Below are 18,118 nucleotides of genomic sequence, written 5' to 3' on the forward strand. Positions count from 1 at the left end.
AACCACACACACACACACACACACACACACACACACACACACACACATATATATATATATATATATATACACACAAATATATATATATATATATATATATACACACACACAGTCTATGCGTGGTTTGCCTGGGATCAAAGCATGCTGAGTTGGCAAAGCACGCTGAGACGAACGCTTTCTGCGGCCGAGGATCCACCTCCATCCTGGAGCTTTCCATTTTTTCCCGATCTCCATGAAGAAATCGCGAGATCGTGGAACCACCCCTATTCCATCTACCTCTTCAGCCCCGATTCTCAGTATTATGGCAATGTCACAGGGCTTGAAGAGTGGGGTTATAGAGTGATTCCTTGGGATGAACAGACGCTTGGGTGCTGTCTCCTGGTATGGCATCGTCTCTACAGACTCCAGCGTTGCCCACTAAGCCATTAAAAACGAAATCTATGCTAGTGGGCAAGGGTTATGTGGCAGTAGGTCAGGCAGGGGCATGCTTTCACACTTTGGCAGTCCTCCAGGCATATCAGGCTGACCTGCTGAGAGATGTAGATGAGAGAGAGGGGATCAAGTCCGAAGATATTGCTGATCTCTCCCTCCTCACCAAAGAGACCGATTGCGCTATTGGGCAGTCTATGGCAGCCTTGGTGGCCGCGGAAATGCATTTGTGGCTGACCCTGTCTCGGATAAGAGAAGAGGAAAGGGTCTGCCTCCTGGACGCCCTACTTCAGCCTTCTGGCCTGTTTGGTGACACAGTCAACACTGTCGTCGACAGGTTCCAGGAGGCGTGTAAACAGGCGGCGGCGTTCCAGAGTTTCCTCCCTCATTGCTCTCGTGGGTCATCTGGGTGGGAGATGCCCATGTCACAGACCAGCTCCTCATACCGTGTGGCTCAAAAACAGAGTCGGGGACTTCCAGGCCCAAATCAGATCTTCTGGCAATTATTGAAGCTAGGAAGTCCTGGAAAAAGAAGTCAACCCTGCCAGAGTTTCAGGGCACAGCGGTCTCCAGCGAGCTCTACTCCAGCGAGTTATTTCCGCCCGTGAGTGTAGCGGAGCTGGGACGCTCACCACCCCTTCGGGGGCCTCTTACACCAGAGGTCAGTCTCGAGAGACTGATTCCCTTAGAAAATTATTTAGCAGCGTGGAAACTATTGCCAAATGTATCTCAATGGGTTCTTTTCACAGTAGAGAAAGGCTATTGCATTCAGTTTAGCCATCCACAACCGATATTCAATGGGGTTACACCGACAGTAGTCAGCCTCCAGCAGGCTCTGGTGATGGAACAAGAAGTGAATACCCTAAGGATGGGGGGTTGCGTCCGATCTTAGACTTACATCATCTACACCTCTCAGTTATGTTACTGAAGTTCAAAATGCTCACCATCAAGCAGGTTGTAGCTCAAATCAGGACTGGTTTGTCACAATAGATCTCAAAGATGCATACTTTCACATCTCCATCCTTCCACAACACAGGAAGTTTCTGAGGTTCGATTTCTGGGGCTAAGCTTACTGATTTTGGGGGCTAAGCTTACCAATATTGAGTACTTCCCTTTGGCCTTGCACTCTCACCCCACACATTTATGAAATGTGTAGATACGGCTCTGATTCCTCTGCCTTAGAGTGGGATTCGACCACGATGCAGGTACGTCTGTCTCCTGCTCAGATCAAGTCGATCCTAAACTCAGTCAAGAGAGTCAAAGAAGGCCAATCACTCACTGTCAAACAGTTTCAGAGACTGTTAGGGCTTATGGCAGCTGCATCCACTGTGATAACTTTTGGCCTCCTGCACATGAGACCCCTACAGTGGTGACTCAAGTCCAAGGGTTTTTCCCCGAGGGGGAATCCAATTCGAGTTACAAAGGTCACGCTGCAATGCCTTCGTGCCTTTGACATATGGAAGAAACCTTGGTTCTTGAATCAGGGCCCAGTGCTGGGAGTAGAGGTCTTAGGGTAGGGATGGGTGTCTTTAAGGTTTTAACAGTATTACTACTCTTACCGATACTGCTTAACGGTCCGGTACTTTAACAATATTCTTAACGGTACTTTGTGTTGTGTGTGTGTGTTTTTTTTTTTTAAGAACAAGTTGAGAACAGAATTAACATTTCTTTATTTTTTAATGTAAAATTAATAAAACAATTATTTATATAATAAAAAGGTTGCAAAATGTGGCCATTTACTATTTTGTAAACTAACTTGAAGTGCTGTGTATTTAAGTACATTTACATACTGATTTTTCTTTATTTGGAATTAGTAGAAAATATGTTGATGTCATTCTCTCATTTCTCCCAAAATAAACCAGAATCAGAAACAGAATTTCTACATAAGGTTAGCAAACCTGGAAGATTTTACATTTATTTTAAATGACGTGAACAACATTGATTCGACATGATTTTAGCATACATACCTAACGTAGATGGGGCAACAACCAGAGACGAGCTAGCCAGGCAGTCGAAAACTTTGCATTTCTCTGTCTGCACATGATGCACTTTTGAAAGACGCTTTGACAGATTGCTTGTGTTTCCGCCCTTACATGCAAAAATTGTGTTGCACTTATGACAACGAGCGTTGTCTACATCAACTCTAGTGAATTATAACCACACTTTTGAACGTTTTGCTCTCTCTACTATGGTCTTTCATAATTTAGCCCCGGGGCCAGATTAATACCGGGTTTCAGTACCCATCCCTAATCGTTGGTCTCTTATATCAATCACCAGGGAGGTCTGCGTTCACGCCCCTTGTACAAGTTGGCACACCAGATCCTCCTGTGGTCCCAGGTCAAACTCCTCTTGTTAAGAGCAGTATATATTCCTGGGAGATTGAATGTGGGAGCAGACATGCTGTCAAGACAGGGTTGAGGCCCAGGGAATGGATGCTGCACCCCGAGGTGGTGGAGCAGGTATGGCAAATATGTGGCAAAGCCCAGGTGGACTTATTTGCGACTCAGGAGACATCGCAGTGTCCCCTCTGGTTCTCTCTAGTTCATCCAGCTCTTCTGGGTCTGGACGCTGTGGTACAGACCTGGCCGAAGCTTTGTCTGAACATCTTTCCCTCATCGCTCTGCTCCCGGGAGTTCTGGCGAGAGTACGCCAGGACGAGGTATGTCTATTGCTAGTAGCCCCGTTCTGGTTGGGCTGAGTATGGTTCACAGATCTGATCTATCTCCTCGATGGCTCTCCATGGGAGATTGCATCAGGTTTCGGATCACCTGTACACCGAACCGAAAATGGTTTCTTTCTGATGCGCCTGATTTGAGAACCGATGAACTGATGATACTGCGCATGCTTGTTTTTCAAGTATTTTGTTAAACATCGGAAGGTGTGATAAAATAAGTATATATATATATATTTTTTTTTTTTAAGATTAATGTTTCTAATCTGTATATTGTAGATTATGTATAGGCCAAATGGGTTTTCAGGGAAGTTGGACAATAATAAAGACTCTAAAGACTATGTTTAATATGAATAAGGGATGAGTTATTAAATATCTGTACTGTATTTATAGTTAATGATGACACAGTCACAAATTGAGTTTGTAGTAAACAGAACATGAACACAAGTAGAGCAGCTGATGATACTGAACTGCAGCATGTGCCGGTTAGAGCGGTTCTCGTTCTCAAGTCAAGAACCAGTTGCATCGGTTTTCGGATCACCGAAAAACATTTATTTCAGACGCATCCGATTCGAAGCAGACTGACTCACAGCACGTCTGAACCTAACTGGTTCTTTTGGTGATTGATTCTGAACTGATTCTGTGCTAATGTTATGAGAGCGGGTAAACCGAGGGCTTGAATGAAGGGCAATCTGGCAAAGCATAAGTTCATTTAATAACAAATAAATCGCATTTTCATTTTCAACCGGTTTATTGAATCGAACCGTCCGAAAGAACCGGTTCGCGGAAAAGAATCGAACTTCCCATCACTACCCTATACCAAACCAAACCCTAAACCTACCTGATAGTTAACAATTGCATTTGTAAAATGTATCATGCTGTTTGAACTTGCTTATAAGCAGATTTGAACTGTTTTGTTAAACCACAGTTACACAGGATTTGGATCAGGGCTCCTCACCTCTCAAATATGTTTCTGTACTCTGAGAGCTGCTGAAAAAAACATTCTGTCTATGCAAGTCATAACATAATATACTTCATGGAACTATGTGAAATATTATGCTTTATTAATGAAAACTGCAAATTTGTGTGAAAAGGAATACAAGGTATTAGAGTTGTACTGCCTCTAGTGTTCATTTCTTTTGAAAATTGCAACGATATGTACATATTTGTACGTATTTTGCGTCTTGCAAAAAGGTGCCCACAGGTATGTTTTTGCCATGAGACCAGTTAATTTAATGTGCATGCTGCATTTCTTCTCTCCTGCATTTATTTGCCTAGAAATTTCTGAGTGTAAATACCTTGAATAGCTAGTTCAGGTGTGTTTAAATGTGGTTGGCTTTCCAGGAACAGTTTTGGACACCCCTGCACTGCAGCATATCTTCATAAGTTGCTACCTATCTAGGATCCACTTGTAACTGTGCCTGAGGTGTGAGCAACAATGCGAGTCTATGTATCTGCAAGGTGATGGATGTAACTTTTAGATAACGTGAAAGGAGATAACTCAACTTACCAGCTGTCCATACAATCGATGGGTTTCCTCGGCATCGACAATCTTGACTTCCTCCTGAATATGTTGGCTTTTGGGTCTCTCACTCATGGCATGGGATTTTATTTGAAATGCATCAGGTTGGAGAATAATAACATGACATTTTATTTACACAGAATCAAAGCTTAAAACCAAGCCTAAATAAAGCAGCAAACTAATTAAATCTACATGGATGTTTGTTTATAAATCAGATAAGGCTTGGGTGTTCATATAGCAGCTGACTGCTGAAGTAATTGTCAAAAAGACAAAGTATGATAAATACAGACAGGCCCTTTGTGGCTAAAGTGGCCCATATTCGTACCTCACTGAAACAGCCTGTGTCACAGGAAGCACTGCAGGCAACTTAGATCCATGAGCTTTACTATGAAAGCTATTGAGAGGTACTGCAAGAAGGAAAAAAGATCTACTGGTGTTGTTTTAATGATTATAGATTTGGAACACCCAGCAGAATCATGAACTTTGCAGGCCTTCATAAATAAACGTGAGTGTGTTTGAGTGTACATGTGTGCAAGACATTTTAAGTGCGTGTCTGTGCCTGGAGGAGGGGTAAAAGTGTGGAATTGACTTTTCTTCCTTGTAGAGAGAGGTAATCACTCATTCTGAGTGGCAGGTGTGTTTTATTTGCCTTACGCAATGGCCTTGCCCTGACACACATTTCATTCTGTTATTTTAGCCTTCCTATTTGTAATAATTAAGTGTTCTCACACTCCAGTGATCCCAATGAAATGGTGTATGAATTTTTAGGTATTCTGAAAAAAAAAAAAAATACTTAAAAAACAAAAACATGCTTCTGTGAGTGTTGTGTTTTATCCTTAGGACCAGGACATTATTTGAGTAAAATGAGAAATGTGCCTGAACATTTGCTTGGCACAGTGGGGGTCTTCACTGTAAAGGAGATTAAATTAAACTGATTCAACTTGAACACAAAATGTTGTAATTTTTTGTCCTTTATAGAGATGGGTAACACAGACACACAGATTCAATGTGATTTTCATTTGGCTGCTGCATGTAATACTCTTATGAAAACAATTCGGCATACTTGTACTTCTGAAGCTAGAACAAGTGTGTACTGTTGAAGCTACTGACAAGCATTTATGTTGAAGTTACATATTTATAATTATAAAGTTGCAATTTAGTACATTTAAAATATGTATAAAATAATGATTAGAAATGTACTTTAAAGTAAAATGTCCAATTTTACATTAAACTGCAATTTAAAAGTGTACTTTTAAATGGATAGTTCGCCCAAAAATAAATATATTTTGTTATTGTTTACTCACTTTCTTTTCCAAAGCTGTATGAGTTTTTTTTTTCTTTTTTTTCTGTTGAACACAAAAGATGAAGTTTTGAAGAGTGTTGGTAACCAAACATTTGCTGGTAGCCAATCAGTTAATTTTTATATTTTCCCCTACTATGGAAGTTTGTGGCTACTGGTAACTGTTTGGTCACCAATGTCCTTCAAAAAGTCAGCTTTTGTATTTAACACAAAACAAAAACTTGAGGGTGAGTAAATCATTCATTTTCATTTTAGGCTGAACTTTTCTTTTAAGAGTGTTAAGAATTGTCATGAAATCACACCCTCTTTATGCACACGTATGTGTTCTTTAATTTAACTAATATTATATTATCTGCAAGTACAGTTTCCTTAAATATACTTTTAAGATTAGAAGTACACTACAAGCACACATTCAATACAATTAAACACACTTCTTTTTTGACAAGGGTTGATGTGTATAATAGACAACAAATTTCTCTTTTCATTAGTGCAATATTTAACAACCTTGTGTTAATGGTGTCAGTGAGTTCAAGTGCAGCTCTTCAGTTCTGCATCTGTTGGCACACCTTTCCATTTATTTACACCCTTGCACTCTAGGGTACGTTTTCTTCTTCTAACTGTACCTTGTAAATTCCTGTCAGATTGAAGGCTCACAGGTAAAACAGTCAGCTGATGGTGTAAATAAAAATTCACAAAGATAATTACAGAGCTGCTAACTTGTAAATGTGTCAAAGCATCCCTTATCCCCATGCAATCCATTACCTTAGAGTACAGGTATGTGTTCAGGCTCTCTTAAGTGGTTTGTGGAATAAGAATGGAAACAGAAAGAAAGAAAATAAGAAGAGGTAAGAAGAGTGCTAGAAAGATGGAGGGACTTAGACATTATTAGGGACAAGTATGGACAGCTAGGAAGATTGGGCTGGGTGGGGATTCAGGGTGAATAACTGTGTGTTCAACACCATGCTCCTATAATCATACACCTAGCACAATGTTTACAGGCCCCCATGAATCAAAGCCAATGGACAGATTTACTCGTTCTCCCTGAACAATATCTCCACCCAGCAGCAGGGACTAAATAATGTGGTTATTCGAAGTAGAGTTGACAACTTTGCACTGCAAATGTTTCCATTTATGAAAAATGAATAACTATAAATTTACATTTATACTACAATCAGTCAGTGGTCAAAAGTGGTTCTGCATGGTAGATTTTACCGCAAAATCTTGCAGAATGTTCTGAAAGCAGCAGAAACTAATGTTTTCACCAGTGAGAGTTCTCACATCATTTACAGTACTTACCCTCACATGGAGGATTTTTTAAATTATATTTACTGGTTTAAAGTATATTGTTGTAAAGTTTACAGTTTAAAGCTCTTGTAATTAATTACTCTATACAAAGAATACACTAATGAACCATGTATATACACATACAAAATACACACACACACACACACACACACACTTAAAATGCATATATATATATATATATATATATATATATATATATATATATATATATATATATATATATATATATATATCATGTTGACTTCAAATCTGTTCCTCAGAATTCTAGAGCTTTTGTCCCACAATCAGTTTAGAAAATGTGTGCAAGTTCTGTATGTTTCTCGCTATAATTGGAAAATGACCATTTTTGGAGTTTGCCATTTGAAAACCAATAAAAATAACTCATGAGATAACTCACAGTAGCTGTTGGGTTAATACAATATGAAAAAAGCGTAGTAAAAACTAAATATATAAGGACAATCCCCACTGCAGTCAGTAACCTTTTTTTTCATGCTCAAGCCTGAAATGTGAAGATTGTAAAAACAAAGTCAGAGGGTTAAGGGGTGAAATCTCCCAGCAGTCAAGTCTGTAATGGGCCTCTGTTGTGCGCAGAATTGAATGCGGTCCAATGGCCCATAAACCATCATACTTACCAACTGCGTCAGGGTCAGAGTCTCAGAGTCCCAAGCAGCGCTTCGTATGGAACTGCAATTGCAATCACCCACCCACACACACACACACACGAGTCAGGAAGGGTCTTTCCATTCCTCTCACTCTCCATGCAAACGCAGGTCTGGCGTCCAGCTGGGTGTAATTTGCCCTGTATCTGATTATCCTCTGGGTGCATGCACTCTCTAATGGGCCATTCCCGCAGAGCCTCCTCCGTTCTCAAATATTCACAAATGTGGATGATCCGTACACTTCTTCTGACCTCTGGATGTCAAATCTCTCACTGTCACTCCTGCATGTCCGCTATCTGACAGCATGTCTGTGCATTTCCTCTCTCAGGAATGACATTGGCAGTGTCCTCTCTATCTGACACTACAGTGTTTGCTTCAGACCCCCACCATGAGCTCAAACTAGCAGCTTATCAAGATGCAGTTATAGGGCACAACTGAAATTGAAATAGATCCATTCAGATGAAAGAGAAATTAGTAAGACTTTACAGTATTCAAACCATCCATATTTCATACATACATGTATACTGTCACTAAGACATTGCTTCATGACTTATACTGGCCAAAAACTGCTCAGTTAGCCAATAAGGGGTTGTGTGACAAACTTAGGAAATAGCAAAAAAAAAAAAAAAAAAAAAATTGTTATGCTTAGTGTCAGGTAAATCTGAAATAGATAATTCCGGAATATAATACTAAGTGGAATTTAATGAAGTAAGTAACTAAACAAATTTAGCAGAGTACAAATAGAAATAGAAAGTACATAGTCAAGCAGAGTTCTGGATTTTAAGTTTATCAGAATTTTACAGCACAGCCCTCTTTAAGTCCAGATATTTATGAAGGGTTCACAAATTTTTTATTGCCACTGTTAATGTTTTTTTTCCATTGTAGTAAACTCTTCCAACAATTTTTTTCAGACATTTAGTGCAGTCAATTGCACAGATTTTTGGAAAATCTAACATAATATCTGGATAAAGTGTTAATGTAAATCATTTATGGTTAATCTTTATTTTAAGGCGACCTTGTTAGAGGGTAATTATATTTGTATAGTTCTAAGTAATGTACAACAAATTAATAACGTACTTACTCTGTGGTTAGCGTTAGTATCAGTGTTGAGGCTAGTAACACATTACAAGTAATATGAGTTACTGACATCAGATTACTATTTTTTTTTTTCAGTTAACTTGTAAAGTAAGTCATTATTTTTTACAAGATAATATATAAGTTACTTTTTCAAACAAGTAACCCAAGTTACTTTTATTTTCCCGTCCACTCACATGTCCTCTCTCCTGTCCCCATGTTGAGCATTTGAGGAGTGAGGTGCAGATGAAGAGGCTTATCCTGAGGCTTATTTTCACTTTTGCTGTGAAAGGGCCAACTATATATAAGTAGGTGGACAACCAGAATGGGTAATACGTGTACTGCCACCACAGGGCCACAGCATTAACTGCAAGTCAGTCGTGTATTAAAATCATTTGCAAAACTACCGCCAGGTGACGCAAAGGGACAGATTGGGAACTGAATGAAATTGTAAAATATTGGTTTGTAAATGGAGATGAAAGGAAGACGTAAAACAACAATAACATTATACTATAACATTGTAACATCTGTAAAAACCCTTAGACACTTTACAGTGAGTTAATTTCACCATTAGTGGTGGGCATAGATTATTCTTTTTTTTTAAATCTAGATTAATCTCACTGTGATTTTGAAATTAATCTAGATTAATCTTTTTTTATTTTTAAATTAATTTTTTAATCAAGCTAGTATACGCACTGCAGACGGAGTATGTGTGAAACAGGCGTGAGCAGGGCCGTAGCTGGGGTCAGTGGGGACGCGGTGAAGGTTGTACCAGTGGGTCCTGTTTGAAATTGGTTAATTTGCATGTTAGTTTATTTTTATTTATTTGTGCTATTTACACATGGTTTAAGTTTTTTTAATTTAATGTAAAATAGCACTGGATAGTCTTCAGTGTAAAAATGAAATATACAATCAAACCTACATTTATTCAGACACCTTCAACATTTCTCACGTTATTACAGTTTTGCTATATATATCAAAAATTCTATCTGATGTCTGAATAATTTTTGGTTTGACTGTTAAAACTACAAAGTAATTCACTCAAGAGCAGTGAGTGATTTTCATTTTGAGATTTTACCCATTCTGGTTGTCCACCTACTTGTATATATTTGGCCCTTTCACAGCAAACGTGAAAATAAGCCTCAGGATAAGTCTCTTCATCTGCACCTCACTCCTCAAATGCTCAACACGGGGACAGGAGAGAGGTCATGTGAGTGGACGGGAAAATAATATGTTAAAACCACAATGCTGTACACTAAACACTCCTGTATCTCCTTATCTGCCGTACACTAAACACCTGCTCAGGAATATTTTGACTAATGAAACAACTATTTCTAAACATTTGCAGGTAAGCTCAGGTGTGAATGCTAATCATAGTGTTAGATGTTGTGGTTGAGTTTCAGGGGAAAGAATGAGAATTAAACGTCCCTTTAGACAGTACTGCATGTGCTTGAAACTCAAACCCTGTGTTATTTAAGACGATGCATTCCAGTATTTGGGAAGTATTGTTTGTAAGCAGCATTTCTGGTAAATCCTGACCCACAAAAACATTCTTGGTGCAAAATGGGCTTGTTTTTCACCCTGTATGCATTAGATGGCCATTTTTAGTTCTGTAATAGAAATGTATCTCAGCAACAGAGATGTGTGTGAGTATTTTAAGTTAGAAATGGCATTAATTGCTTTATATCACTTTGCAACCTTTGTAAATATCACATCTAGTAATTTACTAAAGCCACTTCCAGAATGACATCATTCAGGAAGTGACACAGTTCTAATGGCACAAACCATAAACAACCACACAAGAAACATTATGTTGTTGATGTTTTTGGACTGAACTGACAAACGTTTTACTACAAAGAATCCGAATCATCATTTTAAACTGAAATATAAATTAAAATTACTTAAAAAAATATCTATACAAATAAATGAATATATAATGAAAGGTAAAAACCTTTATTTTTTCTTTAAATCTTTAGTTTAATTTTATAGTTATTATTATTTATTATTATTATTATTATTATTATTTTGTTATCTTACATTCATTAACAAACATAAATGTGATTGATTTTTTTTTTTTTTTTTTTTTTACAATATTCAAGTCTTTTAAATACTAAAACAGCCAAGTTTTATGTAAGTGACAACAATAATATACACCCAGTCATATATAATAATTCTTATAAATGCTGGTATATAAAGTGTTGTACACTTTTTCTATACGTAAAAGTGTTAGACTTTTTTTGTTTGTTTTTCAGGTAAGCATCTAGTGCATCCCTATACTTTGTAGTTTTTAATATTGAGATAGATTATAATACATAATGCTCCAGTAATCATATTCCAACTTCACCAAACAGTTTCTGAGTTTCTGATTTAATTCCCAAAGACAGTTGATTTTTTGAAAAAAATAAAAATAATGAGTAGGTTCAGGAATATGTCAACACATATTGACACATATTGTTGACACAGCGACCTAGATAAGAAGAGCATAATTTAACAAAATTGCAGAGAACATAATTCATTTAAATGACATGTAACATGTTTGGGTATCTTGTACGAGGGTCTAAGAAAAGCATAGCTGTTATCTTCATCCAGTAACATTCAGCTGAAAGTGCACTGGGTTTATACGAAAGTGTATTTGCTTATAGAACTACTGTAACACTTTTACTGTCAAGGAGCAGAACTGCTGTAAACCTGCATGATCCAAATGCTTTCACATATCAGAGAAGATCTCAGTACTGTATATTAAATTACACTCTCATAAGGGAAATGTCACTTGTGATTGGGTATTCAACATGTTCTGAAGGATAAACCTTCAGATATATATTCTAATATATTATAACAGGTATAACATCTGATTCCTCTAAACTGAGCTGAGAATGGTAAGACAGATATTGGTAGTGCATGGGAAAAATGTCACTCCACAAAATTTTCCTTGCAACCTGGCAACAAAATAATGATTATGTAGAGTATGCATCATTTAGGAAAACCATGTAAAACAATCAATAGCAACACTGGGTTTAAATGTAACTGTAGGAATATCCTGGTATTTCCAAGAACAGTTTTATTCTGTAGCAAATATAAATGTCACACCTCATTGGAGAACTCTGACTGAATGCCTTATGTGGATTACTTGGGCCCTTTACAAATACTTAAATGTCAACAGTGCTTGAACACTTTTAAGTTATCATCGTCAAGAGCTGTACTCATCTTCTGTCTAGATTGCAGCTGGTCAATAGTCTTCCCCAGCCAGCAAGCCTCAGGCATGTGTCTCTATAGATGCCCCATCTGAGAGTGACAGAATGAGAGACACACATGCAAACACCCCCTTAAGAGAATATTGACCCCATTATTCTGCTTTTTGTAAAGTTTTATCCCAGGAATTAAACATGTCATTCAAGACAAGTGGAAAAAGATAACAATGCAAAGAATGACATCTAAGCAGCTCTTCGTTTTGCTCACTTTATGTCAAAAAGAACTGCACAGTATGTGGCAAAAAAAGCGCTTTAAGCACTGATAATGTCTATTGGGAATCCAATCTGTCCTATAGTGTTGGTAACCATGTAGTTATTAGCATATCAAATGATCATTGCGGGCCTTTATTATTCTGAGAAAAAAAAAAAAAAAAAAACATTCCTGAAAATGGCTGAAATTCAAGTTTATCCAGATTACTACTACTACTACTACTACTACTACTGCTAAAATAAAATAAATTATTATTAGTATTTGGGGTTAGTATTAGTTTTTTTTTTTTTATCTTTTATAATGCATCAGATAATAATTCATTATTATGTTTATAAATATAAATTTTAAAATATCAATTGCATATTGATTTTGGTTGATTCGTTTGAGTTTTTATTTTTATTTTTATAAAAGCTAGGAAAATTCAGGAGGCAAGTATAGGCCCGTTTAAAAAATTCTGGCACTGCTGTGAAATGAATTGCATTGTTTTGCATTGCATGTTGACTTTCAAAACATTTTAAGCTCAGCTTGATTATCAGTTCAAAATAACTTTTGAATAAATCTACATTGTTCCATACAGGGTTGAAATCCAGGGAAGCAAGCAAAAATAGTCTTGCAATTAATCATAAAAATAACTTGTCTTTGTAGATAACCTTCCTAAATTTGCATAAAAAGTATAGCTACAATATCCAAAGTGTAAACAAAGACTTGTCCAACAAGCACATGTGGTGCAGAGAGATGCTTGAAAGAGTACCGATTAACATGTCATATTTGTGTAGAGTATCTAATATACATCTAAAAAAAAGCTAATTTAAGGATATTCAAAATCATTAATGTTATGTATGTTTAAATAAAATACTAATCGCTTGCTAATAAAGAAAAAAATATATATATTTATCCCTCCCATTGCTTCTATTCCAGATCCTTTATGTTTCCTCTGTAGAGTGCATCCTGGGGCTAATTGCCCAAGTCATTAGCATAAACACCAACTCAATGCCCCAGAGTGGAGGTTATAGGATCTCAGCCCAATTATTGAGAGCCCTGCTCGCCTGAATGTTGGCCCTCTGTGGGATGGGTCAGGGACAGAATTAACACACCGAGCGCACTAGCTGTGAACCAGTCGCTGCGAGCACAAACAACATTATAAAAGCGATCACACAGCAGCCAACCACTCGTTGCTAGCTGCTAACACCCACACAGTGCTACAGGTAACACGGCTTTCCACATAGGCGTTTAGTAATAATAAGTATCTTCTAAGAGGATCTTGTTTTAGAAGCAGCATATAGTGTTCAGTCCTCTGAATGATTCAAAATATTAGACCAGAATGTTGAAGTAAATCAAAATGAACTCGTTATTTTATAACTCAAAATGTATTTTTTTGAGAGATCGACAGCCAGCTTTTCCATTCCCTTGATGGCAAAATGTTCCTCTTTACATAACTGATTAATCTTTTAGATTATAAGTATACAGAAAGAATAACAAAATAACATGTTCTCAATACTAAAATTAAACTCGTTGTGATTAAATAACCATCAAGCTAAAATGCAGCAGTTTAGAAAAAAATTAAGAGACTTTATATTACTCTTGAACAGGCTGTGATTGCATATAGTCATCCCACAGGTGAAATAATTGAAACACTCGCTAAACTAGTTTCGGCTTTTCCCCGAGCATGCGTCGCCTATATCAATTTTAAGGCCATGAGGCAGATCAGATCTATGTATGAGTGGCTCTTCTTCTTGTTTCGCGTGTTAAATATTGTGTCAAACAAATTATGTTGCAAAAAATTTTTTGGGCTCGCTCGGCTGTGGCGACGAGATAATAGTAATAAGAATTTGGATGAGCATATCACTGTGGAAAGTATATGGGACAGGGTAACAATAGCTGGAGCCTGTCTGGAGGAGTGCTGCCATGTAAACACAACAAGAGAACCTGATCCATGAAAGCTGCAGACGCTGATATCTCTATTCAATCTCAGTTGAATAAAAACAAAACCAGTTAATCATGGTGCTTAGGGTAAATGCAGTGTGCAAAAGGGAATGAAAAATAAAATACAATTAAAAAATGAACCCTTCCAAAAACTGTACAGTTATCTGTGCAGATATACACATCTTTATCATGTAAGAGCAAAAATGACTTAATTATACCAAATGGAATGAGAGAAACAATTTTGGATTCATTTTCTAAATTAAGGGTCTTATAAATGTCAAAATTATTGTTAGTTTATTCATTCATTCATTCATTCATTCATTCATTCATTCATTCATTCATTCATTTATTCATTCATTCCTGACTTTTTCTTTATGAATGATTAGGTCAAAATGATTATTTCTTGTTATGAAAATGGGACAGTTTGTTTTGAAGGTAATGTTTATAAAAAATAATTAATTGGAACTGTGCCCATTTTTCCAAACATGCTGTCATGTCATATGAATTTCATTTTCCTACCGAATGGAATCATGCCTAAATGTGCTTGGAATAAAAATAAATGAGATCTTTTTAATAGAAAATTATAAACTGTGTGTATATATATATGTCTCACTAGTCAAATATGTTTAAAATGCAGGATCAGAGATAGTGCCTCTATCATAAATGTCCTGTCGTCAGGGATTTCAGGACTAATCTCACACATACCATCTATCCTGATGAAATGGTGTGATTGTTATCTGCATTTATCTGCCTGACTTTTAGCAGGCAGGAGAGAAAAGTTGTTGGTTCTGTTTGTCTTTTCTTAAATGCGGTAGTGCAGTCCATACAGTAATAAGCAGAAGGCAAAACTCTAATTGAGAATGTTGTGCAGAGCCACTCATCCATTTTGAAGAGCAAAATGACAGATTAAGCTGAAAAATTTGGACCAGCATACATCTCAAGTTATCGAAAAGGCATAGTTCACCCAAAAATATTAATTCTTCCATCATTTACTCAACCTAATATTGAACTCTGAATATAATATGGAATATATGACTTTCTTTCTTCTGTGAAACAAAAAAGATAAAATATAAGACAAACAGGGACCTCTTCCATCTCATGGAGTTCCTGATCGGTAAACTCTGGTTCAAACAAATATGGCTAGGCAAAAAAACTCATTTTAATTTTGCCTTAATTTGAAATCCAATTTTTTTGCTTTCTCCTCTGTGCTTCCACATTCACCACTCTCTCCCCAGAGCCTTCGTTGCACCTGCCGTTACATCTACGTCATATTCTCGAACGCCTTTTCGTGAACATGCCTGCTTGAGCGACTGGAAGCTGTAGATTACAGTTTAAGAAAAATGTAAAAATCTATCTATTTTTCTTTCACTAATGCATGGGTTTGCTTCAGAAGGCCTTCATTAACACCCCGGAGCCGTGTGGAATACTTGTATTAAAAGGGTGGCTGATTGTTCTAAAGCAGTGGTTCTTAATACTGTTCCCCTGCTCTGCACACGCTCTGCATCTCTCTCGCTCTCTTTCTCTCTCACTCATTCAGCTCAGCTCCAACAATGAACTGTTCCAGTTATACACTTTTTTCTATATAGCTATGACAAGCGTTAAACATGGTTTGCAGTGTGCAGTTGCCGTACTGTATTAAAGCTTTAATCAGGATAAAAAGCTAACTTAAGCAGTAGCATTTATAAATACCAGTGTATCTAAGAGTATGATACATGTTAGATTGCACCCCACAAGCACAATCAAGCCTAAAAAAAACAAAAAACAAAAAAACACCCAAAATTGAACCACCCATTTAATTGTACTGATTTGGTGAATTGAGAAATAAATGAGTAATTATTATTAATTTAACATTAAAAAGTTTAATTATATATATATATATATTAATCAAATATAGGGCCAAATTACATGTTATTGTTATTTATGTATTATTTTTCTTCTTATTATTATTTATTTTTTGTGGGGTGGTGTTGGCGCAGTGGATAAGCCTTTGGTGTGAGAGACCCGGGTTCGAATCCACTGTGAGACACCAATGTGTCCCTGAGCAAGACACTTAACCCCCAGTTGCTCCAGAGGCGTGCGACCTCTGACATATATAGCAATTGTAAGTCGCTTTCGATAAAAGCGTAAGCTAAATGTATTGTTTTTTATCATTTATCAATATATTTAACAAACAAACAAACAAAAAAGAAAAATGTAAAAATGTTTCAAGACTGATCTACCAATCATTGAATCAGACTTCTGACCAACACCACTGGATCAGAAGCTGTTGTTAGAAAGCCAGCCAAAAAGAATTTGCTATGTCAATCTAGTTAAATTCAAAGAATGTTTTGGTGTCTATTTACTCAAACTATTAAATCGTCATTACCATAGAAAATTACTGCTCTTTTGCATAGAACATTTGCTAGACAGTGAAGTCTGATGATAATTGCCTGTATAATGTATTTTATTGTACCATGCAGTGCTAAGTGCTGAGACTCTGGTGATTTTAAACATTGCCAGATCTATTATTATCCCCACAGACAAAACCTCACGACGTAACATCTCTACTTTCAAAGAGCCAATATACTTTCCCTATTCTCTCCTGTGCTATTTGCATAAAATATATCACTGTGAAAGTATTCTTCTTAAAGTGTTTTTTTTTTTTTTTTTTTTTTTTACATTTTTCAAGGAGAGAATGGCAATGAAAGAGGTATTCATTCAAAAACAGCATTTTTCAGTATGCAATGACTAGCAATAAAATTGAGGAGTGAGAAGTAGAACAAAAATCGTTCAAGGTTTCAAGCATTGATTACTTAGCATAGCCTGCTAACTAGTGTTAGCACTGCTAGATTTTTACATTGTTTGAATACTCAGGTGTCTAGTTCTTTTGAGACTAATGCTGTGAAAATGCATCCCGTCACTTTATGCTGTGGGTGGGTGTGTATCAGCCATCTCCGTTGATAAAGGTCAGGCCTGGCCATGATGGATGACTGCTGCCGCTGCTTTAATTTGAAATAAAGAGCAATAAAGAGCAGGCCTGCACTAGTGTAAAAGTGTAAAAAGTGTTAAAAGAGGGGATGAGGAAATAAAACACACTGAAAAATCCATAGTTTAAATATCTACTGTACTGTGGAAGAACTGTGAAACAGTACATATATATCAGATGAAATGGCAAACATGTTTCATGTACTATGTTACTGAATAATTATCATATTCATATACAACAGTATAACACTGTTACACTATACCCTGGATTGCATTTCCCATCATCCATTGCCCTGATTACACTCACAGCTGTAACCAACCCTATATAAGCCATGGTCTTCCTCTCTCTCATGGCCAAGTATTGTTTGTGTATATTGCTCTTCTGGTGGTAGCACATTACCGAGCAAGTTTCTAGTACTTAGTTCATAGTCATACTGTAGTCTTGTCTTGCCTGCTCTTCTGTGTTACCTGATTTTTGCATGTGTATCTGGGATTAACCCTTTGCCTTTCTATTTCGGACTGTGTTTGCTCCTCGCATTTTGGATTACTCTTTTGTATTGCCCTCTATATATCTGTTTGCCATTGTCAGAACCTTGCCTGTTTTATGACCAGGCCTTTAAATAAAAGCTATGCATATGGATCCACACTCGCTCGCTTCGTAACAAGAATATCCTGACTGATTTTTCAGTTTAACTAAATCATACAACATGACTAAATATGACTCAAAATGACTGGTAGCACTGATTTTGCATTGTTTTAAAAGTTGAATGACTCATTTCAGTTCATTTGTGACTCCATGGAAAATAGCAACC

This window comes from Carassius auratus, chromosome 42 (assembly GCF_003368295.1).
Source record: "Carassius auratus strain Wakin chromosome 42, ASM336829v1, whole genome shotgun sequence".
NCBI lineage: Eukaryota > Metazoa > Chordata > Actinopteri > Cypriniformes > Cyprinidae > Carassius > Carassius auratus.